Raw genomic sequence first — 12,709 nt, 5'->3', positions numbered from 1 at the left:
GTGGAAAGGAGACCAAGGCTGCCTACAGGAGAAGAAATAATTAACTCTGGCTCTGAAATCACACACAGCTAGGTTAATCCAATAAGAAAACCCATCCTCCATCCCCACCCACTCTGCCCCAGTTCTAGGAATACTCGAAGTTTTGCATTTCATACCTTCAGGATGTCTAGCAGGGCAGAAAGGAAACGGAACATAGAACTGAGATCATGGCTTTTCTACGTGCCAGCTGCGTGACCTTGAGCAAATCATTCCACCTCTCTGAGCCTGTTTCTTCATCTAGATAATAAAAATTCTAGAACCAGGAAATCCAGCCCCAAGAACTGACAGTTCTCCCCATCTGAGAGTTAGACAATGGCAAAGAGCGGTTCTTGACATTTTCAAAACTTAAGGTCTTCAAATCTTAAGACTTGTTGCAACTTACTTGGTCCCTCTACCTTGTGTAGACAGGTCCTGTTTCATTTTCAGTTTCCTCATATTTACAGATCCCCAGGTTAGCGCTACGCTGAAGGCAACTGACTTTACTTCTCTTTGGTCCAACTGACTAGTCCGCCTTCGGTGGGTGTCCTAAATGGCAGTTTATCTGCCTCCCAGGGGCGACCCTGAGGGGCCCCGCAGCCCTCTGCCTGAGCCGTCCTGCCCTTCTGATCTCACACTTCATGAATCCACCTGCCCCCGGCCAGGCCTCCACAGCCAGGCTACCTGCCTCGTAAAGTCTCATCCTGCTCTCACTTTCCCCTTCCTTCTCTCTTGCTGTCTTCTCTTTCCTTCTTTTTTCCCTTCCTTCCCCCTGCCTCGCCCCACTGAGAGCGCGCATGGGGACGTGGTGAAGAGCAATTACTCTTCTCATCCTTTCTTCCATTGTTTGGTGGGTTGTCTCAAACACCCCATGAGGGAGGAAAGTCAGATGTTTTGGTCACCCAGATTCTATGGACAAGAGCCGTGCGATCGAGAGGTTCAGCTGGTCTCCGGCCAACCGCTAATGGCGCCCCGCAGCTCGGCTTTCCTCACAGGGTTTCCCTCAGCCTCTCCAGGGTGGGCTAACGCCTCGCCTCAGATGCCCCTCAGCGCCCCCGAAGGCCCCACCTGGTTTCTTCGGTTCTCTCTGCCCATCTTGCCCACCCCCCCCCCCTTGGATCACTCATCTCCTTGTCTCCTTCCTTCTTCCCTCTTGGCTGGTCAACCTCTTATTCTGTTCCTAGGGCCTCTCTCACTGAACCCCATAGACCACTTCTGATTATTGCTATCCCCACGTGCCTTTCCTTCCACAAACCCAACAGGAGCAAATCTCCAAAGGATGAAACTGAGAGCCTGGGGGACAATTACTCACTTCCTGGGAGACTTTCCTTACTAGAGCTCCTTTCGGGTCACATATCCCATGACAACCTGCACCCTGTTACGTACGTGTATGTCAACGGCTTTCTGGACCACAAGCACACCCAGGCATGGGTCTGGGCATGGAGTCCAGGGCTTAGGGCTAAGGAACATACTAGAATTTGGGTGGGGGGAAAAAAAAAAAAACTGAAGACATACTACTTGAACCTAAAGCCAGGCCTCCATGGAGTACATTTTAGGTCGAAGTGGAGACCTGAATTTGGGGTTTTAATATCCTTGTTTTGCACTTTTTTCCTTTTTCTTTGTATTCAAATAAGGATAAGAAAATTTGGTTATAAAGACAAGATAGCATCTAAGCTATCCAATTGTGCCATGAGACCAGCATCATTCAGGAAATGTCTGCAGTGACCAGGCTCTGGACATACGTTATGTCGTTTACTGTCATCAGAAAGGAAGGGACAGGGTCAGAGAGACCGTCCCTGGGCAGGCAGCTGTTAATGACCGAACTGAACATCAGAGCGGGTCTCCATCCTCACTCTTTGCCTGAGCGGTCCTCATCCCACACACACACCACAACCTGCTCTCTCCAAGGACATGACTACTGCCCCAATCAAGAGCCACCTTGCTGGTGTTTTCAGCCACTCGGTGCTCAGAACCTGCCTGACCCCATTCTTCTTCTCTATTCCTTCTCCTTGGCCTCCCCACCCACGTCCCTCCACCTTTTTTCTGATCCCAAAGACAATCTGTCCTGTCCACTTTGCAATCTGTTGGCAAACCCTAATACAGGGGCCCTCTTTGGACCACAAAACCTGACCATATAGACAGCGTGGCTCGTCCCACTTCCAGGAGGCTTTTTATATCCATTTCTTCTGTGGCTACAAATTTGGATATTTGACTTCAGACACTGCAGGTTGGGTTAAAATTCCCTGTGAGATTGAAACAAGACTTGGGGTGCTACTGTATTCAAATATTATATTTCATGCAGCTCAGAGACCCAATTCCATGTTCCCAACAAAGAACCATGCCTTCTCCGCCATATAAATGCTTCATAAGAGCATTTCCCCATTTCCAGACATGCACTTCTAAGTCAAGATTTTGCTCCAGTGTGTTTACGCCAGTGTGCAAGTATACCCCTGAATTTTTTTTTAAATTAACATATAATGTATTGGGCACCTGGATGTCTCAATCATTAAGCTTCTACCTTTGGCTCAGGTCATGTTTCCAGGGTCCTGGGATCGAGAGCCCTGTGTCAGGCTCCCTGCTCCACAGGAAGTCTGTTTCTCCCTCTCCCTCTCACTCTCTCTGCTTGTGTTCCCTCTCCCGCTGTGTCTCTCTCTATCAAATAAATAAAATCTTCAAAACAAAGCAAAACAAAGAAACCATATAATGTGTTATTTGTTTCGGGGTAGACCCCTGAAATTTTTAACTGCAAAGTTCCAATAGGGCAGAATAATCGAATGCTGGGAAGTGCTACTCTATTGTTCTGGGCCTGTTCCTGAGCACCTGTCCATTCTAGAAGGCCCCTTCTAGCTTAGATACCCTTGAGTCTAGCAAAGATTTGTCCTGCAGGATGATTCCCCATTCTGGAAGGGATTCTGAATTCCCTTGGACACTAGGGAATTCAGGGCTGGAAGCAGCAGAAGGTGAAGACTGTATTTGGAATTGTCAAGACGCCCAGAATTTTTCAACGGCCTTGGCAGTCCCCCAGAATTACTCATGCCTCTTCAGTTCTCTGGAAGGGGGCTTCAGAGAACCCTGTAAGCACAGCCTCAGAAACTGCTCATCACCCACCCCAGCCTAAACTCACACCCCAAGCAAAGTGTCCTCACACCTCTTGATGTTCCCCCCCAAGTCTCCCAAAGAAGGAGAGGCTGGAACGTATGAGAAGAACAACACATGATGAATCTGCTCTGTCCAACACGGTCTTTCACTGGGACATCATCCCCTAGACCAGCAGTTCTCAAACTGAGGTTTCTGGGCACTCTGAAGAACCCTTAGACTCTTTCGGAAGTCTGGAAGGTCATAACTATTTTCATAATAACTCTAATATTTTTGCCCTTTTCATGGAGTTGACATTGGTCAAGAGTTGACAAGAGGTAAAGAGAGTGGTGGGTACAGCAACCTAGAATAAGACAGAGGTAACTTTTTCACCACCGGGCACTCACAAGTTTGTTTTGTTTTGCTTTGTTATGTTTTTTTAGAGCCCATTTTCCTCAGGAATATACTTGATGATGCACGAAAATGTTAATTTTATTATACTTTAACTCTTAAGTATAATCTTTATAATCTTCTGTGTGATCCAACGAGAAGGACACACGAAGCTCTCCTGCTGTGCACCAAATTATGGGGACAGTCCCAGGGAAAATCACTTTTGTGGAACACAGGAGACCTGCAGCTGTTTTTGTCACAGAACAGCATTTTTGCCTGAATGAATGACCGACAGACAAAAACCAAAGTTATTCAGAAGTGGGATATTTGGCAGACATTTTCTGGGAAATGAACGAAGGGCGCAAGTTACGTCCAAGAACATAACTGACAGCATTTGTTTCCAATGATAAACCTCGAGCTCTCAAGTCTAAAGTTAAAATTACAGAGAATCTGTGATTGTCATCACACATTGGATGGCTTGCCAATAAATAAAGGCTCTTCAGTTGAGATTAGTTGTGATGTTAGCAAATGTGATTTTTTTTTTTTTTAAGTATCATATAACAAAATGTGTCAATATTTAGAAGATCTTCACAACTCAGTAAACCAATATTTTCCATGTGACCAATTCATGATGTTACAGATTCATGACTGGCTTAAAGAGCCATTCAAAGTACAAGATAAATGGACGGCTTTTAATGTTATAGAGTGTGAAAAGTTGATACTGTTTCAGATTCCATACTGCAACTAACTTTTAAGAAACTCTCCCTTCTTGGGGCACCTGGGTGGCTCAGTGGGTTAAGCCTCTGCCTTCGGCTCAGGTCATGATCTCAGGGTCCTGGGATCGAGCCCCAATTCAGGCTCTCTGCTCAGCGGGGAGCCTGCTTCCCCTCTCTCTCTCCACCTACTTGTGATCTCTGTCAAGTAAATAAATAAAATCTTAGAAAAAAAGAAAAGAAAAGAAACTCTCCCTTCTTGAGAGTTTGGATTTTGTATCAAAGAAGAATGTTTATGATAATCTAAAAAGACTGCTGAAATACTCTTCCCTTTTCCAACTACAATCTTTGTGAGGCTGAGTTTTCTTTAAAAAATTTTGTAAAAATAACATCAGTAGATTGAAGACAGAACCAAATATTAAAAAACAGCTCATTTCTATCAAGCCAGTCATGAAAGATATTTGCAAAAAAATGTAAACAATGCACTCTTCTCACCATTGACTTGTTTTTGGAAATATAGTTTTTTATAAAAATGTTTTTCATGTTTTTGGGGTGCCTGGGTGGCTCAGTGGGCTAAGCCTCTGCCTTCAGCCTAGGTCATGATCTCAGGGTCCTAGGATTGAGCACCGCTTTGGGCTCTCTACTCTCTGCTCAGCAGGGAGCCTGCTTCCCCCTTCTCTCTTCGGGCCTCTCTGCCTACTTGCGATCTCTCTCTCTCTCTCTGGCAAATAAAATCTTTTAAAAAAATGTTATTCATGTTTTTAACACAAGAGCTCACTATTTTTATTTTTGAAGGAATTAAGTAAATATTTTTAATTTCTCCATTTGAATTCCTAACACGGTCAACAGCAAAATGTACAACCTACATAAACAAGGGTGCTGTAGGTCCCCCAATAATTTTTAAAAATGCAAAGATAGGGTTGCCCCCTAATTAGCAAATACAAATGTGGGGCACCCAGTTAAATTTGAATTTCAGATGAATAAGAAATGATAATTTGTTAAACACACCCATGAAATATCTAGGACATAACTTATGCTTTAAAAATTACTTACTGCTTTTCTGAAGGTTATCTGAAGTTAACTGAGCATTTTTAAAATTTTCTTTGCCTATTAAGAGGTACCCAGACCCAGAAGTTTGAGAAACACTGTACCAGACCACACCCTCCACATCTGTGCTGAAACACTAATGCCAACACTTATTAGGCATCCACTGTATACAAGACCCAGCACTAACTTCTTGGCATACACTACCCCTTCAGTCTCCCCCCAATCCTACATAACATACTCTTACGATGCCTATTTTACAAATGAGGAAATAAAAACCCCGAGAAGACAAGTGAAGCTAATTACTTGTGGAAGGCAGACCTGGAACCCACGCCCTCAGTCGCCAAAATCTCAGCTTGTAACTCTAAGGCTTAGATCACTCTGGATAATGGAAGATTCCTAAAGATGATGGTTCTTCTGCATATTTGCTATTCAATCTCCGATGCTTCTCAGCTCTCACACAGCTGTGTGTTCTCAGCTATCAGAGCCACAGGGAAACCCAAGAGTGTGTGGCAGGGAGTCCTATCCAGAATTGGCCATGAATTTTGACCCAGAGCAACTTCTCTAATGGACACTCCCCTGGGTATGAACAGCGGCATTGTTCTGGGCTGAAAATTCTAGAATGGAGCAACAGTGCACAGGCACTGCTCATCGTTGATAATTGCAAGCCACTGGGATTTGGTGCTGAGCTAGAATCAGCCTTGAGAATAAACCGGGAATTTCTCCAAATGAATCCGAACGAAGTGAAGCAAACATAACCATTGTTGTAAGCAAGCCAAGATCCTGGTTTTTGTAAGATCATGACCCAGGCCACTGGATATATTTAATGAGCTCAGGCTCAACAGTAAACAAACAAGGGAAGGTAAATTTTTTTTATGATCCAACACAGGGGTAAGAGTATGTATCCGGGGCCATGTGATCTGCAAATACAAAAGTGAATTTGCCTGCAGCCAACTGGAAGCCCCGCCCCCATCACCCAAGGTTAGAATATAATGTAGAAAGTGGTAAACAGAAAAGCAGGGAGACAGACGCCAGTCTTTCACGTGGGGGAAATTTCTTTGACAAAGGGAAGATTTATGTTTCAAATTTTTTTTTTTGTTTTGCAAATCTGGATTTTTATCAGATGGGAGGCAAACTGGATTATACTGGGAGCAGTTGTGTATACAGAAGCCAAGGGTGAGAGATCTCTGAAAATGAGCATAGAAGAGAGAATGGGACAGGGGAAGAGAATAAAAGATCAGAGATCAGAAAAAGATAAATGCCCAAACCGGAGTGTTGGATAATTAAGAAGAGGCGCATTTTAGAAACCAAGACTTGCTGAAAGCCTAGAGGACAGTCTAGGTGGAAAGAAATTTTTGGGAAACCCAAGGGACAGCTGAAGGAAAAGCGTCTTTGTTTTACTTTGAAAACTCTCCACTTTGCAGTTCGCCTCAGGCCCCCCCGCCCCCCGCCCCCTACGGGGCTGTTGCCTGAGCTCAGACCCTGGCCCAGGCCTGCCCAAAGCCCTGCCCAAAGCCCTGCTCGCCCCTTTATCCACTCACTCAATCTGGATCCCCCAAGCGCTAAAAGGGCAAGGGGCAAGAGAATAGGGGCACTTGGGTGGCTCAGTGGGTTAAAGCCTCTGCCTTCGGCTCAGGTCATGATCCCAGGATCCTGAGATCAAGCCCCACAAAGGGAATCTCTGCTCAGCAGGGAGCCTGCTTCCCCACCCCACCGCACCCCTTCCCCCCCCCCCGCCCCCGTCCCTCTGCCTGCCTCTCTGCCTTCTTGTGATCTCTGTCAAATAAATAAATAAATATATATATATATATATATATATATATATATATTTTTTTTAAAGAGAGAATAAAGAACAAATGGAGAGGCAACCCTGGGCTCACTCTCAGATAAGCAGACGAGGTGGAGGATTCTGGAAGTTCTCCCCTTCAGGGGGCCTTCGGAATTCATTGTCATGACTGCTGAATGTCAAGGAGGACACAGCTGGAAACTGTAACTCATCAACTTTCCAAACTCAGACAGACTCCAATTCCCAGGACTAGCTTGCCACCTCAGAATGGAGTCAAGAGTCCTGCCTGCTTTAGACATGGAGGTGACAGAGCTGGGTGGCCCGCCTACTCTGCCCCAGCCCAGCAGGCTGCATTTCCTGTCTTCCCAGCTCTCCACAGCATGGAGAACATGAAGTTTATTTCCCATTTTGTTTGAGACACAGGCCCTAATCACATTTCAGGAAGCCCCTTGCCTTGAAAAGTGGTTGGACTGTACGTGAAGGTCACTAGTGGTTACTGTGGCCCCAGATAGTAAATATTTTAGGCTTTGCAGGTCATACAGTTTGTTAACCTACGTTTCTCTCTCTCCCTTAAAATGTAAAAACCATTCTTTGCTACCTATAAAACATACAAGAACAGACAGGGGAGCAGGCCAGGTGGCTGGTTCCTCACTTAAAGTGACAGCAAAGGGCGGGATGGCGGGGGGGGGGGGGCAGGGGGAGACACACAAGTGGTGACTTCTGCATCCTGTCTGGATGAATAGAGTGTTAAGCATTGTGTCAGAACGTCCCTGCCCGTCACTGTCTTGCTGACAAAGGCTGTCTTGTCCTCATATTCTCTGCTTATGGGGTCATCTTGCCTTTGCTGGGATTCTGTTCAAAAAAGAATTCAGCTGTAGATCTGGAATTAAACCCTGAAATGCTCATCTTAGATATTTGCAAAATGAAATAAACAACTTTTAAAAAAAGCTAGAATATTTTACAAGTTTTTATTATGTGTGTGTGTGTATACATTGTGTTTAAAAGTGAACACTCCAGGGGGCACCTGAGTGGCTCAGTTGGTTAAGCGACTGCCTTCAGCTGAGGTCATGATCCTGGAGTCCCAGGATCGAGTCCCGAATCGGGCTCCCTGCTCAGCAGAAAGTATGCTTCTCCCTCTGACCCTCCCCCTCATGCTTGCTCTCTCTCTCAAATAAAAAATAAAAGTGAATATTCTAGAAACACCTGGGTGGCTTGGTGGTTAAGCATCTGACTCTTGGTTTCTGCTCAGGGTCATGATCTCATGTATCGTGAGATGGAGCCCCATACTGAGGCCCACACTAGGCTCCCTGGCCCTCAGCGGGGAGTCTGCTTGAGCATTCTTTCCCTGTGCCCCTCCCTAGTCACACGCATGTACACACATGTGTGCACACGCACCTGCTCCCTCCCCTACTCTCTCAAATAAATAAATAAATCTTTTAATAATTTTTTTAAAAAAGTAAGGGTGAACACTCCATTCATATCACAAAAATGCAAGCCTGGAAAAATCCTCTGATACAGCCTAGACTTCAACTGTTCATGTTCAAGGAAATGGTCCTGCTTCAGTTAAATGAGAGATTCCAAGTCACATACTAACTGGCAGAACTGGGACCACAAACTCCTCACTTCCAAATTAGTTCTCTTCTAACCATTCTACTTTACAGCACGTTGTCAAATCAGTACTAAAAATCAACCAGACAAATCTTACAATGTACTTGCAATATGCCCAGCACTGGTGAGGCACTCTAGGGATACCAAAAATAAAAAAAGGATGACTGCCCGTAAAAGGCTTTTGGCCTCACTGAGAAAACAGAGCACACATGAAAACACATATATGCTGTCGTACATTGTTACATAACTCTACAGGCAAAACACCGGCTGTTCAATATGACAGCCGGTAGCCACACGCCGCGGCTGTCAAGCACTTGAAATGTGGGTAATGCGCCTAAGAAAGTGAATTTTAAATCCTATTTCATTTTATTTAGGCACGTATGGCTAGGGGCTGTGCTGCTGGGCATCACGTATCTAAAAGAAAGGTTCTACATCTGGATGGAAATGATGTAACACACATTCTGCCACTTTCCCCTCTGTGACCAGGACAGGAACCACAACAGATCATGGCACTCTTTCCCTGTGAGCACACACGGGCTCTCGGGCTATGTTCCATGGCCGACACCCGGTCATAGATAAGACGACCTATGTGCCACTCCTGATCCAGAAGGGTGACAAAGGTGAGCTGGAGAAGGAAGGACTTGAGCTGAGCTTGGGAAGGTAGATTGGACAGGTAAAAAGGAAAGGACAGAAGGCCAGCTCTGAGAGCAGAAGAGCGGAGTAGAGGGACTGGATAGAGTCCCCCCTGGCTCTCAGATGGGGAGGACCTCAGACAGGGAGGGCGCTGCCCAGAAGGAAGGGAGTACTGGGTAGGGTGCAGTGGGAGATAAGGGGCAGAAGGTGGGGCTAGACAAGGGTTCCAGGAGTTTGGACTCTTCTCAAGAGCAAGAGGCGCCCCTGAAGCTTTAAGCAGGATAATGACTGGAAAAAAACACGTTTTTGGAAGGCAAATCTGACAGCATGCCAGAGAGTGAGTTGCCTGATGACTACACACAGAGACCAGAAAGAAGGCTATTCCTCTCATGGTTTGGGGATTCCTTTAGGAAAGTCATACTTGTTTATTAAAGAAAATGTATAAATCACAGAAAAGTAGATATAAAATGAAAATCAGACCTCGACTGTCCAAACTCAACCACGGCTGGCATTTTGCTGTAGTTTCCTCCGGGCTGGATTTTATCCTTTCCTAGCTATTGCAATAATTCAGGAATAATTATGACTAGAACCAGAAAGGTGGTAAGGGTGAAGGAAGATGAAAGGCCAGAGAAGAAAGTTTTAAGTGAGGCAGCAGGACACAGGGGCAAGAGCATTCACACCAAGGGATCTGAGTTCTAGGCCTGGCTAGTTCCATGGGCCTGTCTCAAACTCCAGACTTGATTTCCTCACTTTAAAAATCAAGGTACTAGTCTCGGGGTGCCTGGGTGGCTCAGTCAGTTAAGCGTCCGCAGACTCTTGATTTCAACTCAGGTCAGACTCTCAGGTGGTGGGATTGAGCCTTGCATTGGGCTCCACCCCGGGTGTGGAGTCAGCTTGAGACTCTCCCTCTCCCTTGCCCTGTACCCCCCACTCCCACTGGCATGCCCCCCCCCACTTGACTCTCCCTCTTGCACACACTCTCCCTCTCTCTTTAAAAAATCCAAGGTACCAGTCTAGATCAACCTCTTAACCTATTCTAACTGACGTCTCATTAAGGGTCAGAGGAGATTGTTGAGAATTTCCCCAGACATAAAATGCAACTAAAATCAGAATATATGTATGTCGGAGCTTATTTTAAGTGAGTACCACCTAGAGACCGCAAGAGTTGTCATAAGACAAAAATGCTCCCTCCCTCTCGAAACCGTATGAACAGCATAGACCCTGTTGTGGGTCTATTAATCTATTAAGATTTTAGGTATAAAGTGATAAAGCCATATATTCTGAGCAGTGTTGTAGGGAGGAAGTCCACGTGTGGTTCACAGGACTCACAACACGGTGGTGTGAACAGGGGATCCCTTCTCCTCTAGGACTGCACCAATCAGTGACAGGTGTCTTCCTAGGAACCAAAGGATTTTTAAGGACCCATCTTCACAGACCACAGGGAAAACAAATACAAAAACAGCTGCTGGAGAACACAGATTATTTTATCCTGGAAGAGTAATAAACCACCATTCGCCAGGTTAAGAACCAAGTATAGGGGAACCTGGGTGACTCAGTCATTAAGCAGCGGTCTTCAGCTCGGGTCATGATCCTGAGATCCTGGGATGGAGTCCTGCATTGGGCTCCCTGCTCAGGGGGCAGCCTGCTTCTCCCTCTCCCACTCCCCCTGCTGGTGTTCTCTCTCTTGCTGTGTCTCTCTCTGACAAATAAATAAAATCTTAAAAGAAAAAAGCAGCAGCAGCAAAGTCTGACCCAGTGCCTGTCCACAACAGACAGACATGAGAGCCAATAATTAATTTTTCAAAAAAATACTGATGGCTGGGCTTCTCAAACCAACAGAATCAGAGTCTCAGTGAATGGCACCTGTGTACCGGTGTTTTGTTTGTTTTTGGTTTTGTTTTAAGTTCTCAAAATGACTAAAACCTGAAGTACAAACAGATGTCCCAAAACAGGGTCACAGAACAGTCTGGAATCCAGAGCTGACCGAGCGGTTAAGAGTTGGAGCCAGTTCCTTAGTGAGGGGGAAGTGGAGGCCAGCAAGGTATCCACCCGGACACTTCATCATTTGCATAGCAGACTCCATATACTTTCTATTTCAGACCGTAGGGTTTGTCATTTTCACTACATCTCTTCATCATTTCCACTCAAGCAGGTGGATGCGGCCCAGTCAATGAGCTTTGGTCAACGAGCCTGCCTTTTTCTGAGGCTCCCTCGGCCCTCTGCGAAGCCACGAGCCCCACCTCGGTGTGGGGGCCAGCTCTGCCCTATGCCTGTGCCACCTCGGGCAAATTACATATTCTATTTCATACTTCCATTTCCTCATTTGCCAAGTAGGTATCCCAATACCTTCTCCACGGCATTTTTGTGGGAATGGAATGAGGCCATCCAAGTAACAGACAGGGTAAGTAAAAGACTTCTTTGGTGCCTGGAGTACATGTAAGCACTCAAGAAATGTTCCCTGTCACTATGACTCTCACCATCATCTCTAGGGCTCCTTCTAACTACGATGCCTTCTGACCTAAAGAATCCCTCAGTGACCGCACCTGTGGAAATGAACAAAATCAGGAGGTATCACCAACACCCCTAGATGCAGAGCCCCGGTCTGTGTCGGGCCCCTCTTTTGTGAGAGCCTGACTTCTCCATCACCACGCCATCGCTTGCTTGAGATGCCCCTTGTATTTTGCTGATCTTGGCCTTACTTTCAAAAAGGACCTCACTTATTCTGCAGACACTGATTTTTGGCATTCTTGATGAACGCAATGCAGTTATTTTGTTACTGTTACCTTCTGGTGGCATAGACATCCCCAAGGTATGGCTGAAGTGCCCATCAGATGTTCCATTCCCATTTGCCCTTCCCACGGCCACCACGCACACAGCTGGGGGGAACCTATCTGCGCCAATGCATGCCCCCACATGAGGCTCTAGCTCAACGTGACAGCAATGCATGTCTAATGACTGGTCTGGAGACTTTGTTCTTGGAAACTTTGGGGCTGACACCTCATTGTCACCCATGAAATTTGCCTAAGGGCTCAATGCTATCGTTAACCACAGGTGTCAGCCTCATGGCCTTGGAGTACTCCTTCTCTTTGCTTTCCAGAGCACCAAACACCCTCCCACAAAGCATAAGGCCACCATCGACCTGTTATGCTGCCAAAAGACACACACATTGTGTTGATGCCCACAGTTTTCTTTTTCCTTGTCCATGGTGGGGACAGACATCTTCGTTTTAGGAGGACAGTCCTCCTTTTGTCAGCCGACATCTGCTTGTCTGCCCGCCCTGTCTGCTATTGGCTGAGTCATAGCCCATATCCCCTTTCTACCTTTTCGGTTATGAAAACGGGTCACCTTGTTTTGCAAATAGCTAGTCCTCAAGGACCAGGCTGCCAAAGGAACACTGGCTCTATAAAACTTGCCCATATGAATGAAATAATTTAAAAGAGGGAAA

At 45.9% G+C, this 12,709-nt stretch overlaps 1 protein-coding gene across 7 annotated transcripts in view; it reads right to left on the bottom strand.

Moving 5' to 3' along the window:
• The window catches only part of RBM47 (RNA binding motif protein 47), a 169,604-nt gene that overhangs the window by 72,058 nt on the left and 84,837 nt on the right, over window positions 1–12,709 (bottom strand). The window lies entirely within an intron of this gene.

This window comes from Mustela nivalis (genome assembly GCF_964662115.1).
Source record: "Mustela nivalis genome assembly, chromosome: 4".
In the NCBI taxonomy this organism is placed as follows: Eukaryota; Metazoa; Chordata; class Mammalia; order Carnivora; family Mustelidae; genus Mustela; species Mustela nivalis.
This window is presented reverse-complemented; position numbering and strand designations above follow the sequence as displayed.